Genomic DNA, 16,831 nt, shown 5'->3' with positions numbered 1-16,831 from the left:
CTGAAAAAAAGAAATAGGCCTTCCTTCCTGATTGAGCACTGCTCCAATATCCACGTGGCTTGCATCACATTCCACCTAAAATATCTTGTTGAAGTCTGGTGAGGCAAGGACTGGTTGTTCTGCAACCTCCTTCTTCAATGTCTCAAATGAATCATCTACCTTTTTGGTCCAACTGAACCTACACTTTTGTCCTCCCTTTATGGTGTCAAGAATGAGTGCACAAACATGACTAAATCCTCTTATGAACTTCCTATAAAAATTTGCTAACCCTTGGAAACTTCGGACATTATTCATAGTTCTAGATGTAGACCAAGACAGTATAGCACTTACCTTCTCTTGGTCCATTTTCAACTCACCTTGTGAGATTACAAAACCCAAGTAGATGATCTCCTCCTAGATGAACAAACACTTATCTAGATTGATCATTAGTTTCTCTTTATGCAACCTCTTGAGAACCATATCTATGTGTTTGAGGTGCTCTTCCCTTGTGTGACTAAAGATCAATATATCATCTAGGTATACTATGACAAATTTTCTTATGAATTCCACCAAAACTTCATTCATTAACCTCATAAAGGTACTAGGGGCATTGGAAAACCCAAATGGCATTACTTTCCATTCATACAACCCTTCATTAGTTTTAAAAATGGTCTTCCATTCATCCCCTGGTCTTATTCTAATCTAATGGTATCCACTTTTTAGATCCATTTTTGTAAAATACTTGGCACTCCCTAAGAAATCAAGTAAATCCTCTATTCTATGGATTGGGAACCTATACCTTATGGTTGTCTTGTTGATGGATCTTGAGTCTATACAAAGCCTCCAAGTGCCTTCTTTCTTGGGTGCAAAGACTACTGGTACTGCACATGGGCTTAGAATTTTGCCAATCGGTCTTATTTCAAGCAACTCTTCAATCTTCCTTGCCATTTCTGCATTTTGGCCTGGGGTGATCTTGTAGGCTGCTTTACTTGGCAATGTAGATCTAGGGATCAGATCTATGCAATGACTGATCTTCCTTACCAGTGGTAGGGACCTTGTCATCCCATTTGAGATGATTCCTTGATTCTTATCAAGCAATTGTCTGACTTCCAGGTCTATGTGCTTTGGTCCTCCTTCTTTCTCTTCTACAAACTGCTCTTTCCTTGTCACCTTGGGACTAGGCATGAGGGCATAGAAAACTGCATATTTCTCTGCAATCTCATTCATGAACTATTTACCTTCTACTATCAGCACCCTTATATCCTTCCCTTTTGATTCCATCTCTTCCTCTATCATAGGTAAGAGTTCTATCACCTTCCCATCTTTGGTGATTGAGTAAGTGTTTCTCAACCCATCATGATCAACTATCAAGTCATACTGCCATGGTCTCCCAAACAAGAGATGGAATGCATCCATTTTGCCTATGTCAAATAGCAATCTATCCTTGTAAGATCTATTCTGAAACTCCACCCAAGCCTATTCTTCCACTACTGCTTGTTGACCTTGGGTGAGCCATGAGACCTTATAGGGTTAAGGGTGAGGCAACTTCCTAAGTTTAAGCTTTTCTACCATTTCAAGTGATACAAAATTTTTAGTGGATCTAGAGTTTATCAGAACCTTGCATACCTTTCCTCCTACCTTGCAAGTGGTATTGAAAAGAGATTTCCTTTGTGAAGGCTCTTTATCAGGTACCTTCATGGTGGTTACTACTCTTTTCATCATCAGAGCCTCTCCTCTTTCAAGATAGCCATAGCTATCAACAACATTAACACTTTGATAAGTAGTTGCACTTGCCACACTTTGACAATTAGATTCCTGCACCAAATTGCTTCTCCTTTCTCCCATGGAGCTAGAATCCTTCTTTGGACATCTATTGGCCATGTGCCCTTCTTGGTTGCAGTTGTAACATCTAAGAGGTCCTATACCTTGGGATCTTCCTCTAGAGGGTGGTCTCCTATCCCTAAAGCTTCCTCTTGGATTGTATCCCCCTCCTTGGTTGTCACTGCTCTCTCCTCTATTACCTTCTTGGTTAGAGTCTCTCTGGTATCCAAAACCATTTCCTCTACCTCTAAAAGGACCTCTTCCTCCTCTTTGTTGTCTCCCTTTACCTCTATCATTTTTATCCTTCCTTCTCTTCAACTTCTCCTCCACCTTGAGTGCCAATTGAAAACACTTTTGGACTGTCTCTGAGGAGTGGAGATTCAAGTCTTCTTGGATTGTAAAGCTCAACCCATTGAGATACATTGCCACCTTCTCATCTTCACTCTCTATCACCTTATTCCTCACACACAACTTCATGAACTCCTTGGTATATGAACTCACATCCATCTTCTTTTGTTTCAAATTATGTCTCCTCCTATGCAATTGGATATTGTAGTCCATTGGGACATAGGCTTCTTTCACCAAAGCCATCATCCTCTTCCATGTAGCCACTCCTCTCTTTCCCTCTTTCACCTTCTCATCTTGGATGAAAGTACACCAAGTTAGTGCAGCCCCTTTCATTTTGGATTGGACCATCTTCACCCTCTGGTGGTCTGGTATGTCTTCACTTTCAGAAACATTGTCCAAGGAGTCTATCCACTTCATCACTGTATTAGGCTCCATCTTGCCTGCAAATATTGGAAGATCCATCTTTACATCCATTTTTCTTCTTTCCATGGACTTGAGGACACTCATCAGGGGTCTCTGGTTTGTAGGTACCTCTAGCTCTTCCTATATAGGGATCTCCTCTTCATCCCCTTCTTCTCCAAAGTCTCTCTCTCCCCTCCCCACTCTGTCCTTCAACCAGTCCATCTCGTTTTTCAAGGCCTGATTCTCATCCCTGACTGCTCTTCTCTCTACCATCTTCTTCTTCACCAAGACTTCAAATGTGCATTGGTCATTCTTGAAGGTGCCTCATGGGACCCCTTTTTCTTCTTACGTCTTGTCTTCTCCTTCTCTTCCAAAGGAAACTCCTTTGCTTTGATACCACTTGATATAGAGGCCTACCCAAACTCCTAATGACAAGCCCAAATAAGGTTAGGCTATTGACCCCCTAACTACACACAAGGGCCATGCAAGGAAGGACTCTACACCTTTGATGAAACTACACAAACATTCACTAAGCTTAGGCCTACTCAACATGAGTTAAAGGCTTCAACTCTTTAAACGGGCTTTACCGGTGACCTGTACTCCTTGGGATTTTTAAGTTGGAAAACACATGTCATCTAAGGACTCTTTCAAACACTGGTTTTGGTTTAGAGCATCAATTCCTTATACCTCCTTTGTAAACCTACCCCCTCAGCTTGTAGCCCTATTTGACAATAGAATGGATCTTATCTTCAAAATGTTCCACACCCAAATTTACAACTACAAGGTCTATTCCCTTCAGAAGCTAAGAGACGTAATGGGGCAATTAGACCTACTTTAAAAAGAAACTACCTTTTCTGGTACACCACATGAAAAAAAAACTTTATGGGCATGTGGGGGATAGAGATAAACCTCTAATTCCAGGGTTGCACACCTGGAATCCCCCGCTATGACAACTTATGATGACTGTCCTAAATTGTGTCCTAGGTAGTCACATAGAGATGCCTACCTAATCTTGTTCCTTTCTCCACACAACAAAATTTCCCCTACAACAAACCATGAAAACACTAAAGTACAGAGGCTTATCATGCATCCCTCCAAAGGAAGAGTCTTCTAATGGACTAGAATGCAAGATAAAGCCATTTTTGTTCAAAACCCTCTCCAAACCCTCAATTTTTGGGTTAAGGTCAAAAGAATGGAGGTTTATCTCTACTCCAGAATAGTTAAGACCTTAGACTTCCACCAAAATAAATATTTTTGATCTCTCTATATACTCCATGGATCGTGTGATTCAAATCAATCTGTATAGGCACGTGCAACCCTTGCAAACTCAGGATTTCTAGGAAAACTATAGTATTTTGTATATTATTACTTCTCAAAACTCCAACTCCAACAATAGCAACCTTGGGAATCAATCCCACAAGGCTTATACAACTCTCCAATGGTTTCCCACCTAATTTGGAGTAGGTTTGAGCCATTGAAAGGCTTCTCCCAACCGATTTACAAAATGTTGCACTTTTGCACTCAAAAGTTGCATTTTTGAAATTTTGCACAAAAAGTTGACATACTCTCTAAGGTTGGGATCAACATACATGGACCAGCCAAACACACATAAAACATGTCTAAAACCTAACAAACACAAATCTAGATGATCTATTACCCCTTTTTACCACATTGTCCCAATTGGCTTCTCAAATTGCCTAATTGGTGACATGGGCTTACATGTTGGGGTTTATTGCATACATGAAACAAAAGACACACTAAGACACCCTAATGATCCTAGTCTTCATCCCTATGGTCATGAATAACTTGTTGATGAGGTGATTCTGCACCACCCGGTAATGAAGTTAGTCAGTGATCCAATCCATACTGACACATTTGTTTGAGCAGAGGCGAATGATGACATGGATGCCACGTAGAGATGAAGTGGCAAGATCGTAGACGTTGGTGAAGTGTTGTGTAGGGATAGGTGTTTCTACAGGTGTGTATTTAATATGGATCCAATAATTTATGGATAGAATCTGAGGAGTGTGGCTTGAGGAAGAATGAAGGCCAGAGAAAAATTAGGGATTTGTTGGTGCCTAGATCGAAGCAAGGAAATTGGATTGGATGAGGATCTAGAGAAGGAAATAGAAAAAATATTAATGGTGTTTTGACAAATATAGGTTGAGATACAAGACTGTGATTGCTAAGTTTAGAAAACATGTATTGGAAGGTACATTAATGGTGGTGATGAGAAAACAGCTATCTAGGCAATCAGATCGAATAAGATCTGATTGGATTTGGTTTGCCTTGGGGTTGATGAGGAAACCCTAACCACCCATTTTTTTGAATTTGCTTTTGGCGGAAAAACTAGATTATAAATAAGGAAGCCAAAATCATTGAAGTGTGTTGTTGAAGAGAAGAAGATAGGGTTGGTATGAAGTGATTGAGTGCTGCATGACAAAGGTATATCAACCAGAGGCGAAATAGCTAAGGATAGTAGTGACTGAGAGAGTGAATGTTAAACTGGTGATAGGGTTTAATAGAGGGTTAACCTATATGGTTTGAGCATCCGATATAGAAGTCAAAGTGCATCTGAGGAGATAACCAGTAGGAACTTGTATCGACAGGAAGACAGTTGAGAAGACTGAAGAGTAGAGTAGTGAGGAGGAGATCCAGCAGAGTAGAAGAGGAGTAGAAGTGAACAGGTAGAGGTTACCGACAATACAACAGTAGATGAGAGTAGAAGAAGAGTGAACCGGTGCAGAAAAGAAGGTGTCTCACTAATACAGTGAGGTATATGAAATGGTTACAAGATTCACTTGTAATAGTATGACCAATTTTGTATCTGAAGCTATTATTGTGATCACTAAGTTGTAGCTCAGTGTGGGGGTTGTAGCTCCTTTGATTTGGTGCCCATGAACTAGCAGGGGTTGTACCTCCTTTGGGTTGTAGCCCATAAATCAGTTAGGGGTTGGTGCTCCTTGGGTTGGTGATCCTTGGGTTGGTACCCTAAACATTGTAAAAAAATTTCATTGTGACACTGGATTGGAGCAGTGGTATCTAGCAGCATTGCTCAATGAGGTTTTTCCCATCTTGGGTTTTCCTCATACATATTGGTGTTATGTGGTGTCCCTTTGTGTGAATGCATTTATGTTTAGTCTCCTCACTAATGGGTATGTTTGCATTCAACTAGAACTATTAATCGGTATACTTTTATAGGGATAATTAAAGGGAAAAATTTGAGAACCACTGATTCACCCTCCTCTCAGTGGTGCATTGTGTCTAACAATTGGTATCAGAGCCTAGCTACCCTATTTATCAAGCTTTCTCTCACTTGGGTAGATCCTATCAAGGACATAATGGTTTGTTTAGAATCATTCCCTGCTCCAGTCTTTGATGGTTCAAACTATTCCATCTAGAGTTGTAGAATTAAAGTGTACCTATCCTCTCTAGGGTTTGATGTATGGATGTCGGTTGTTAATGGTCTCCCTAGGAATGTCTATCCTCCCACCGGCTCTGAAGAAGAAAGAAGATGCATGTGCAATGAAGAAGTCATGAAGGTTATATTCAGTGGGCTCACCGATGATGCCTCCTCATAGGTGGATAATTGTAAATCAGCAAAGAGTCTATGGGATAGACTAAGGACGCTCTATGGAAATGAACCCTGCACCACTAGCTTAGTCTGTGGAAGTGAGAAGACAAATGTTATAGACACCTATATAGATGACAGAGGCAGATCAGATTGTTGCAGTAGAAATGGTAATGAGGAGACTCATCTCTTCATGGCTCATGAGATAGACAGTGAGAATCACACATCAAAAAGGGATAATGCAGATAGATACCATCGGTATGATGTGTTTGGAAGTGACAATGAAGAATATGAAGAAGGAGATAAGGCAGATAGATCCAACCAACAAGATTTATATGATAGTGAAGGTGAAGAAGAAGATGAAGTAGAAGTTGATCTTGAAGGAGAGCTTGTAAATGTTATTGAATAACTCAGTAGAGTAAGAAAGGAATACAAGCAATTCAAGAATGTTGCTATAGTGGAGCAGAATCAGTTGACTAAATGCCTTGAATAATCTAAGAAATGCATCTCAGACATGAAGTCTCAAGAAGAAGGAACCAAGGAGTGTCGGTATAATGATCTAGCATCTGTGCTAGAAGTTAAAGATAAAGAATATCTGCAGCTGGTTGGAGAAATGGAGATTCTCTGAAATGACCTTGAGAAATGTCAGGATGAGCTCAAGGTAAGAATCTGGTTTGATGACAACCGTGATGCCTTGGACAATATGTTGAAGAAGCAAAAGTATGCCAAGGACACTAAAGGTTTAGGAAGTGGTGCCAGTGAATGCTCCACCAGCAAGAATGTCCCCCACAATGACAAAATTGCATTGTCTACTAGATCATTGCCAAAGTACAGATCAAAAAAAGAGAAGATTGAAACATATGAACTAAGTGAGGAATTTAAACAAATTAAAAAAAAATCTGAATTTGAAACATAAACAAATCAGAAATTGCATTGTCTACTAGATCATTGCGAAAGTACAATTCCAACAAAGAGAAGATTGAAACATATGAACTAAGTGAGAAATTAAAACAAATTGAAATACAAACAATTCACAAATTGAAACATAAACAATTCACAAATTGCATTGTCTACTAGATCATTGCCAAAGTAAAGTCATATGGACTTTACCTAAGAGGCATGCTTGTTGTCTTTGACATAGTGAGACCTAGATCATTGCCTGCCATAACAATCACAATACAATGCAAAACAAACTAAGGTGTCTTAAGAAACACATTTAATAAGAAATACATAACTACCTAATATATCTACAAAAATTAATATAAAATGTGAGCATTAAAGACATAATCTCCAAAGAATTGAAGTGTGTTAATAAACACATTTACATTGATATGATGATCTTCCACAAGTATGGTTCTTCCCTCGATGCTCTAGCACGCCTACAAAAAACAAAAATATTTGAGGGTAGCGTAACGTTGTAACAAAAAATAATCCATATTTTATTGAATGCATAAGTACATGCATATACATATCCAGCTACATACATATGCACATGTACATAGAATTGCACATATACATACATATGCATATGCATATGTATAACGTGCATACATATTGCAAAGAAATAGTTACCTAAGGAGTGTGCAAAGGGAATTTGTCTCTCCATTCACCTAAATACACTTAAGGGGAGGTGTTAGTGTAGAATATTATGCCTAAAATATTCTTCTAAATAATTTTGCTAATTGCTAGGTTGTTAAATGATTTCTTAGTTGTGAAATCTTTCATGGAGTTACATGCCTATTTTCTAGTTGGTAGTTGCATGGCTCATCTCCTGCTCTATATATTATTAAGTAGTTATTCATGGTTTTTTCTCAATATATGCAATTATGTAATTTGCGACTCTACTTGTATTCCTGGTTTTCACAGGTTTAGAGAAAATTTTACATGGTATAAGAACTCATGAGGCTAGAAACAAAGATCATTTACCTACCTTGTCTTGATAGCATGAAGATTTTTATATGCTTCCTTTATCAATTTATTAGTTCTCAAGTTTATTTTGAACATGTCTACAAGTAAGGATGTTCTCGCTATGGCTTCCCTTGAAGCGGATCTATCTAGCCTTGTTTTGAGAAAAACGGTTACAGTTAAGTAGCATGGAAAGCCTATTTTTATCAAGTGATGAACTGGTGATGATATCTAATTGGCTAATAGTGTAAATGTGACTTCTCTGTGATCCTCATCAAGACTCAGAAAATTTGACTAATCCAAAGTGGTTGGTTGGGATTGGTGTTGGTACCCATCTTGGTTGTGTTCCTTTGCCAAATGTTGGTGATTATGGAGGATGGTTCTACCCTTGTCATGGATCACATTATGATATATTTGGTTGAATCAGGAAGGGTCCTACTCCTTAAAACCTTGAGGTGCCAACCTAGAAGTTTTTTTAGGATAATAAAATATTGATTGTTTGATCTCCATGGTACAAAGCAAAGCTTTGATACTATGTAAATTTTAACAAAATCTGCAAACACCAATTTGGATCTAGATGAAAAGAAAAAAATAGAACTTGTAGATAAAAAAGGAAAAATTTAGAGAAAGAATTAGAAAGGATAAACTATTTCATTAATTGAAATGAATTACAATATAAAGAGCCTTTGTTATAGCTTAAAATAGAAGAAAAAACAAAAATTCATGACATGTCCTTATACACACTTGCACTATATTTAGCTCATTCAAAAATATCAATACCTCATGTAAAGATCATTTTGATATTCAAAATTCAAAGACAAAATTTAATCATTTACGAATTATAAATTCTCATTAGGTATAGCCTTGAGCTAGATCATAACTTGATGAATCATTCATACGTACCCTTACATGGTACATATATGTGTTAGAGATCTTCCACACATATTCACAGTTACAATTAAAGTTAAATTGTCATTAATGCACATATGATGTTTACATTAACTGACATGCAAATAATAAATAAGGGAACGTAACATCTATCCAATTCATGTCTAACATGTGAAACTAAATATGCATGCAGTAAAAGTAACAAAAATAAAGTGCGCATGAACATTAAATAATTGCATAAACCATAATTAAATCAACTAACTGAAAACTAAACATAACCATGCATGCATGCGGAAAAGATAAACTAAACTACAGAAAGTAAATCATGCATGTTAGTGGGTTAGTATGTTAGTATCCTTTTCTCTTCTTTCTTTTGTTAGTTACATTGCATGGCGACTTCCTATCACATTACATCATGTGACCTAGGCTATATGGTTATTGTCTATATTATCATGCATACACAAATAGAGACACAATACCATTTTATTTTGTTGAAAGATGTTCAATGATGAGTTACAGAAATAGATTTGTTTTTCATCATTTCTCTCAATGGCATTGAGGCTTTCATTTCAATGATCTGTCTCTCTTTATATATTTATACGGTACCATTTATTTTTTGAAAATCATGTTCAATGATGGAATTGTTCACTATCTTGGTATAGACCATAAGAAGCCTACCTTCCTTTTCCAAAAAATAGATTGGATTTGTTGCCGAGAATCTTGAAGGTGGAGGGGTCAAATATGGTGGAGAAACCACACTCGTTATAAGATTTGTTGGTAGCAGAATCAAGCAAAGGAAACAGACCTCCGCCAGTGAAATTTATCGACTTCCAATTATTTGGAAGGTTAGTTTCACAACAACCATAGCGACAGTATGGTCGATCATGCAGAACTCAGAAATATGCAATGAATTGGATTGTAATCAAAGTGACATGGAAAATTTTGTCTTATAATATAATTTGAATGTGCAATGCATTCAATTGTGGTAGCTACCAATTTTCAAATATGAATTTTTATGGGAAACATTCATTCATGTCATATTGAATATGCAGACCTCCATTGCTTCAAATTGTTCAGTTTTATTCTACACACACACACACATTTTGTTTGTCTCCTCAAATGGAGAGAACAAGGGATAGACCTTCACAGTTAGAAATGCTCCCCAGAAGAAGCTTGACCTAAATACAACTGGTGAAGACTTGCAGACAAGAATGAAGACTGGTGCTGCAAAAAGGAGGAACAATGCAGATCCCAAAGTTAAGGGGAAGATGGGAGAAGACATCTTCATTGGAAGCAAGAAATTGAGAAGATAGTAAGGAGGACCTCCTACAGGTACAGGTCAAAAGAATGTTATTGCCCATAGGACAAATAAAGTGTGGGAGAAGAAGAGATTAGATGGAAGAGCTGCACAAAATGGACAACCAATGATCCATTCTCAAAGAGGGAGAAATGGAGATACTAAACCGGTAAGATCTCCCCATGCATGGCAGAATAAATTTGTAAGTCAAATGCCATCCTTTACTGATCATTACTTTGTGTGCAATGGTTATGGCCATAGGGAAGAAGAATGTAGAAAGAGATCTAGAAAGAATAATATAGGATCTCCTAGACATCATGCATATGAGCAAAATGTATGCAGGAGTAGATACATGCATGTTCTCTCTCCCGGTTATGCAAATATTATTTGTCATAACTTTAATGGAATTGGTCATAGAGTGTTTGATTGCAGGAAGAGGAACTTGCAGTCATATGGATGCCAGAACAACAATTATACTCTGCAAAAAAGTGGATATAGAACATATGGAAGTCACAAACCTACATGGAACCAAAGTAGAAATGCCCCTGCAGGAGAAAGAGGTCCACCAGTTTCTATTATTAGTCACAACAATAGGACCGGGAGAAGAAGGTCAAATCGGTATGTCAAGAGATTCCCCAATCATGAAGTTTGGATGGATGATGTGTGCTACTATATCACTACTTCCAGTTGTGAGGCAAAATCAAGAAATGGAAGGATCCATTAATAGAAGATGGTAAGACCTGCTCCCAATTCAGAAAATGGGAAGAATAATGAGATCAAGTAGGTATGGAGGAAGAAGACCATGGACCAACACAATGCATTTAATGCACAGGTAATATCTCCTAAGGCCTAAAGGAGATGCAAGGTCTAAGGAGGAGTAATACACTGAACTTATCGTTCACCCCCTTAGTGGAAGAAGACACATGGAAGAACAAGATGATGTTGGTTTGAAGGATGAAAATGAGATGATAAGTATGTGTAGATCACTCCCAGATTCCACCCTTTTGTAACCATAATATACACACCCTCAACCTACATTTCCCAAAGGGTCATTGAATTCCCCAGTAGGATATGCAAGTTAGGGTCATGTTTATGATGAAACCCTATTAACCGGGTCTTTGAGTGATAGTTTTTGGTAAACTGCCCACCACTTGCACTAGACTAAACCAATTCAAGTCAGACCACTTTCATTTGAACCTACATTCACACCACAATCCAACCAATTCAAATTTTCATGCCAACCAATCCTCTGTCAGATTGTACAGTATAGAAAACCAATGAAAAATGGGCAAAATCTGAGTTTTTTGTGTATTCAAACCACCAACTTCATACATTCATCATCCAACCTCCTCATATATGACTTCAAAGGCACAAATAGGCCTTCCCCAAATCTCTACAACTGATTTCCAACTAGTTATGACCATTGAAACTTATTTGCCAATCGGTGGGTAAATGTTGCTTAGCAACTTTTGAAACTTTTTACAATTTTTTGACAACTTTTCAAATTTTACCTTCCAAAGTCCCTAATGGACTTGTAGACCAACCCTAAACCTAAAACAACTTAGGACAACCTAACAACATACATCTTGCACTACATGAACCCATGGTTAGAGTTGGTTTCTAGGTTTATAAATGACCTAGAGCCAATTGACCTTACAAAAGGTTCTTTATTACATTCATAGGATTCAAAGATCCAATCTTGATCCAAAACACCATCCTAGGGTGCAGGACCATCTACCAACACACAAAAGACAAACAAAATCCAAAACCAATAGGTGTTCTGCATCATACTCTTGAGGTTAGAAAAACTTCAAGTCTCTTGAAGTGGCAAATCTGGAACCTTGCATCCAATCTTCTCCAAAGCCTTCTCTGTCATCCATGTTGCATCCTCTAAGGGTTTGCCCTTCCATTGGACCAGATACTCATAGTAAGTATGTCTCCTTGTTTTCTTACTCACCCTCCTATCAAGAACATTCTCAACTGCAATCTTAGGCTACCTAGGTAGGTCTTGTAGCATCTCTTCCCTATTCGAATCATCTGGACTTGCATCACACACATCAGTTGCAGAACCTTTCTATACATACATATCTGAAACATTGAAAGTGTTAGAGAGACCAATGTCTGGTGAGAGATCAATCATGTAGGCATTACTGCCACACTTTTGAATGATCTTGAAAGGACCTATCTTCTTCATCATCAACTTGGTGTATTTCTCCTTAGGGAGTCTCTCCTTCTTGAGATGAATCATCCCCATATCTCTAACCTTAAACTGTAAATCTCTCCTTTTCCTATTTTTTAAATGCTTGTACTTGTCTGAGATTTTCTCTAACCTATCCTTTACTTGTTGATAGATACCCCTCATTACTTCTGCAAATTCCTCTTCTTGTGCACTTCTTTTGTCCAAATCTTTCACATCCCTCAACTCCAATACACCTCTAAGGTGTGACCCATACACTATTTCAAAGGGATTGTGACTAGTGCTCCTATTCACTAAGTCATTATAAGAAAATTATGCTTGAGTAAGTATTTAATCCCATGTAGTTACTTGATCCTTAGTCAGACACCTTAATAGGTTTTCAAGTGACCTATTGATGGCCTCAATCTATCCATCAGATTGGGGATGATAAGTTGATATGAATGACAAATTGGTACCTAGCCTTCTCCAAAGAGTTTGCCAAAAATGCCCAAGAAACTTAGAGTCCCTGTCTAAGATGATTGATATTAGCAAACCATGTAATCTTACAACCTCCTTGAAGAATATACCTACTATATGAGATGCATCATGTGTAGTTTTACAAGGTAGGAAGTGAGCCATTTTTTAAAACATGTCAACAACTACATAGATGCTATCATGACCATGTTTAGTCTTTGGGAGTCCTAATACAAAGTCCATGCTAACTGAATCCCATGGCTTGCTTGGTATGGGCAAAGGAGTATACAAACCTACATTTGCACTTCTACCCTTGGCCTTTTGACAAATCACACACCTTCCACATACTTTATGATCTCAGTCTGCATCCTAGGCCAGAAATAGAATCTTCTAACCAACTCAAGGGTTTTGTCAATCCCAAAATGACCTTCCAATCTCCCACAATGCTTCTCTTTCACAATTTTTTCCCTCATGGAACCTTTAGGGATGCAAAGTTGACTTCCCTTGAAAAGTACTCCTTCCTGCAGAATAAAATCTTAGAACTCCTTGTGGTACTTGTCACCCATTTCTTGACACACTTGGTATGCTTCTTGGAAATCCTCATCTCCTTGGTACATATCCTTCATCAACTACCTTATTTTCTAGGGGCATCAACTACCTTATTTTCTACTCCTTTCTTGTGCTTGATGGTGAAAGTGAATGCTTGAAGGTATTCCATCCACTTCATATATCGATGATTCAACTTGTCCTTCCTATTCAAGAAACTTAGAGCATGGTTATTAGTATAGACTACAAATTCCTTTGGAAAGAAATAATGCCTCCATTTCCTCAAGGATTGGACCATTGAATACATCTCTAAGCCATAGGTTGAGTACTTTTGTTTGGCTTCATTCAGTTTTGCACTAAAGAAGGCTCATCTACCTTTTTGGCTCAATACTCCTCCTACTCCCTTTTTACTTGCATCACATTCTATGGTGAAAACCTTATGAAAATAAGGTAAAACCAATATAGGTTGTTCTGCTACCCTTCTTTTCAAATACTCAAAGGACTTGTCTACTCCACTAGTCCATAAAAACTGACATTTTCTACCCCACTTGATAGTATCAATCATAGGTGCACATACACCACTAAAATTCTTAATAAACTTCCTATAGAAGCTTGAAAGACCATGAAAATTCTTTACCTCACTTGCATTTCTAGGTGTAGGCCAATTGAGGATTGCTTCCACCTTGGATGGATCCATCTTGAGGCTGCTCTTGGAGATTACAAAACCAAGAAACACCAACTCTTCCTGCAAGAAGACACATCTCTCCAAATTTATCTTCAACTACTCTTCATTCAACCTTTTCAATACCGAATCCAAATGTATTAGATGATCATCCCTATTCTTGCTAAAAATCAGAATATCATCTAAGTACACAACAATAAAATGATTGATAATAGGTTTCAAGACTTCATTCATGAGTCTAATGAATATACTAGGAGAATTTGAGAGACTAAATGGCAGCATTCATAAAGTCCTTTGTTTGTTTTGAAGGTTGTCTTCCACTCATCTCCCTCTCTTATCCTAATTTGATGGTAACCGCTCTTCAAATCCATCTTAGAGTAGTACTTGGCTCCTACTAGATAGTCCATCAAGTCCTCTATCTGAGACATAGGAAACCTATACCCGATTGTGATTTTATTTATGGTTCTTGATTTCGTATATAATCTCCATGTACCTTCTTTCTTAGGAGCCAATACTATAGGGACAGCACAAGGGATAATGCTCTTCCTTATGAATCCTTCTTTTAGAATCTCATGTACTTGCCTTGCAAGTTCTTGATTTTGATCAGGGGTCAATTTATATGCTTCTTTGTTGGGAAATGTTGAGCCTAGTATAAGGTCAATATAGTGACTCACATCTCTGAAAGGTGGCAGGGTCTCTGGTTTTCTTTCTGCAACTATGCCCTTGTATCTTTCCAACAACTCCTTCACTTCTCTATGACCTATAGTCCTTTCTTGCACCATGTCTTCCTCTTTCTTTCTCACTTCTTCTCTTTGCTTCACCACTATGGAAAAGCATGGGGTACCCTTCTCACTAGTTGTCTACATAAACTCCTCTTTACCTACTAACCTGACACTAGTCACAACATGACTATCCTTACCATCATTTGGTAGTGGAGTCATAGTGTATTGCACACCATCTTTGGTCAACTTGTAGACATTTTTCCTCCCATCATGTCTTGAGTCTACATCATATTGACATGGCCTTCCAAGGAGTAAATGGCAAGAATCCATCTCTGCAACATCGCACAAGATCTTGTCTCTATATTCACCTATTTGAAAATCAACCCAAACTTGTTCACTTACCAAATCTTGTTGCTCTTTGCTCAACTAGGAGACTTTGTAGGGGTAGGGATGAGGAAAAAATTTCAATCCAAGCTTTCTAACCATCTTAGTTGAGGCAAGATTATCAGTTGACCCTAAGTCCACAATGACTCTACATACCTTTCCACTTACCTTGAAAGTAGTTCTAACCAGTGTCTTCCTCTGTGGTGGCTCCTTGATGGTTGGTACCTTCAAGAGGGTCCTTTGGAACATTAGACACTCCCCTTGCTCTAGATCTGCATTCCTTGAAGGTGAGTTCACACTTTCGGTGTCCTCCTCTTGTTCCAAATGGACTCTTCTTTCTACACCTTGACTATTAGAGCCTTGCATTTCCAGGCATCTAGATGACTAATGGCCAACATGATTACATGTGAAACACCTTCTGGTGAACACATTGGCTCCTCTACCCCCAAATCTACCTCATCCATTGGGTCTCCTTCCTTGGAAACTACCCCTGTGACTTGGTTCTCCTTTTGATTCCTTATTACTTGACTCTCCTTGTGGTTTACAAGAGGTTCCTCTTCCACCAAATCTGCCTCTTCCTCTAAATTTTCCTCCTCTTCCTCTACCTTGTTGGTCTCCCTTTCTTCTAAACTTTTCTTGAATTCTTAGTGCCATCTGATAGAATTTATGAACTTTCTCCGGATTGAAGAGACTTAATTCATCTTGAATGGCATACTTGAGGCCATTCATGTATCTTGCCAACTTTTGTTTCTCATTCTCTGGCACCTTTGCTCTTAAGGACAGTTTGTGGAACTCCTATGTGTATCCACTGACATCCAAATCCTTTTGTCTTAGGCTATGATACTTCTTATTCATTTCTACTTCCTAATCCTCAGGTACAAATTGCCTTTTCACCTCTGGAACCATCATCTTCCATGATGAGATGGGGTTCTTTCCCTCTTCTACTCTCTCATTTTGCAAGAAGTTCCACCAACTAAGGGTAGATCCTTTCATCTTAGACTTAGTAGTCTTCATCTTTTGGTTCTCAGGCACATCTTCACACTCAAAGTGGTTCTCTAATTCCTCCAACCAATCCATGACATCCTCTAGATTCATCTTCCTAGTAAACAGAGGTAGGCTTGCTTTGTCATCTCTGCTACCTACTCTCTCGAGGGCATCAAGGAAACTTCTCTGATCTGCAGGTATCCTTTCTCTTGCCTACAAAAGGGCATCATTCACATTCCCTTCATCTTCTTCTTCTTCTTTAGAGTCTCCTTGCTTCTTATCCATATTACCCTTCAACCTATCCAATTATTTTCCCATCTCTTTGTTGGTTGTCGCCTGCTCTCTTACCAACTTGGCCAATTCAACATTGGTCATCCTTCTTCCATCACTAGTGTCTTCTCCTTCTGACATCTTGTCAACCTCCTTTTTTGACCCTCAAGAACATTTAAGGCTCTGATACCACCTGATGCAGAGTGGGCAACAACCAGGTAAGAAGACCCAATTCACCCTTCTAAGCCTAGACAAGGCTTATCTCAACCCACAACTAGAGTTCTACACACACACACTAATGTACTCAATCAACCACAGCACTTCCTAAGGAGGGTTAGGGATATTTTAAAATAAAGGACACTCATCCTATGCCTTTCACCCA

General features: G+C 38.4%; 1 pseudogene; it reads left to right on the top strand.

Moving 5' to 3' along the window:
• Positions 1–6,255: 6,255 nt before the first annotated feature.
• On the top strand, positions 6,256–8,493 carry LOC131052803 (cytochrome b-c1 complex subunit Rieske-4, mitochondrial-like; annotated as a pseudogene).
• The last annotated feature ends 8,338 nt before the right edge of the window (positions 8,494–16,831 follow it).

This window comes from Cryptomeria japonica, chromosome 6 (genome assembly GCF_030272615.1).
Source record: "Cryptomeria japonica chromosome 6, Sugi_1.0, whole genome shotgun sequence".
NCBI lineage: Eukaryota > Viridiplantae > Streptophyta > Pinopsida > Cupressales > Cupressaceae > Cryptomeria > Cryptomeria japonica.
The sequence above is the reverse complement of the archived record's forward strand: the minus strand, read 5'-3'. Positions and strand labels throughout refer to the sequence as shown.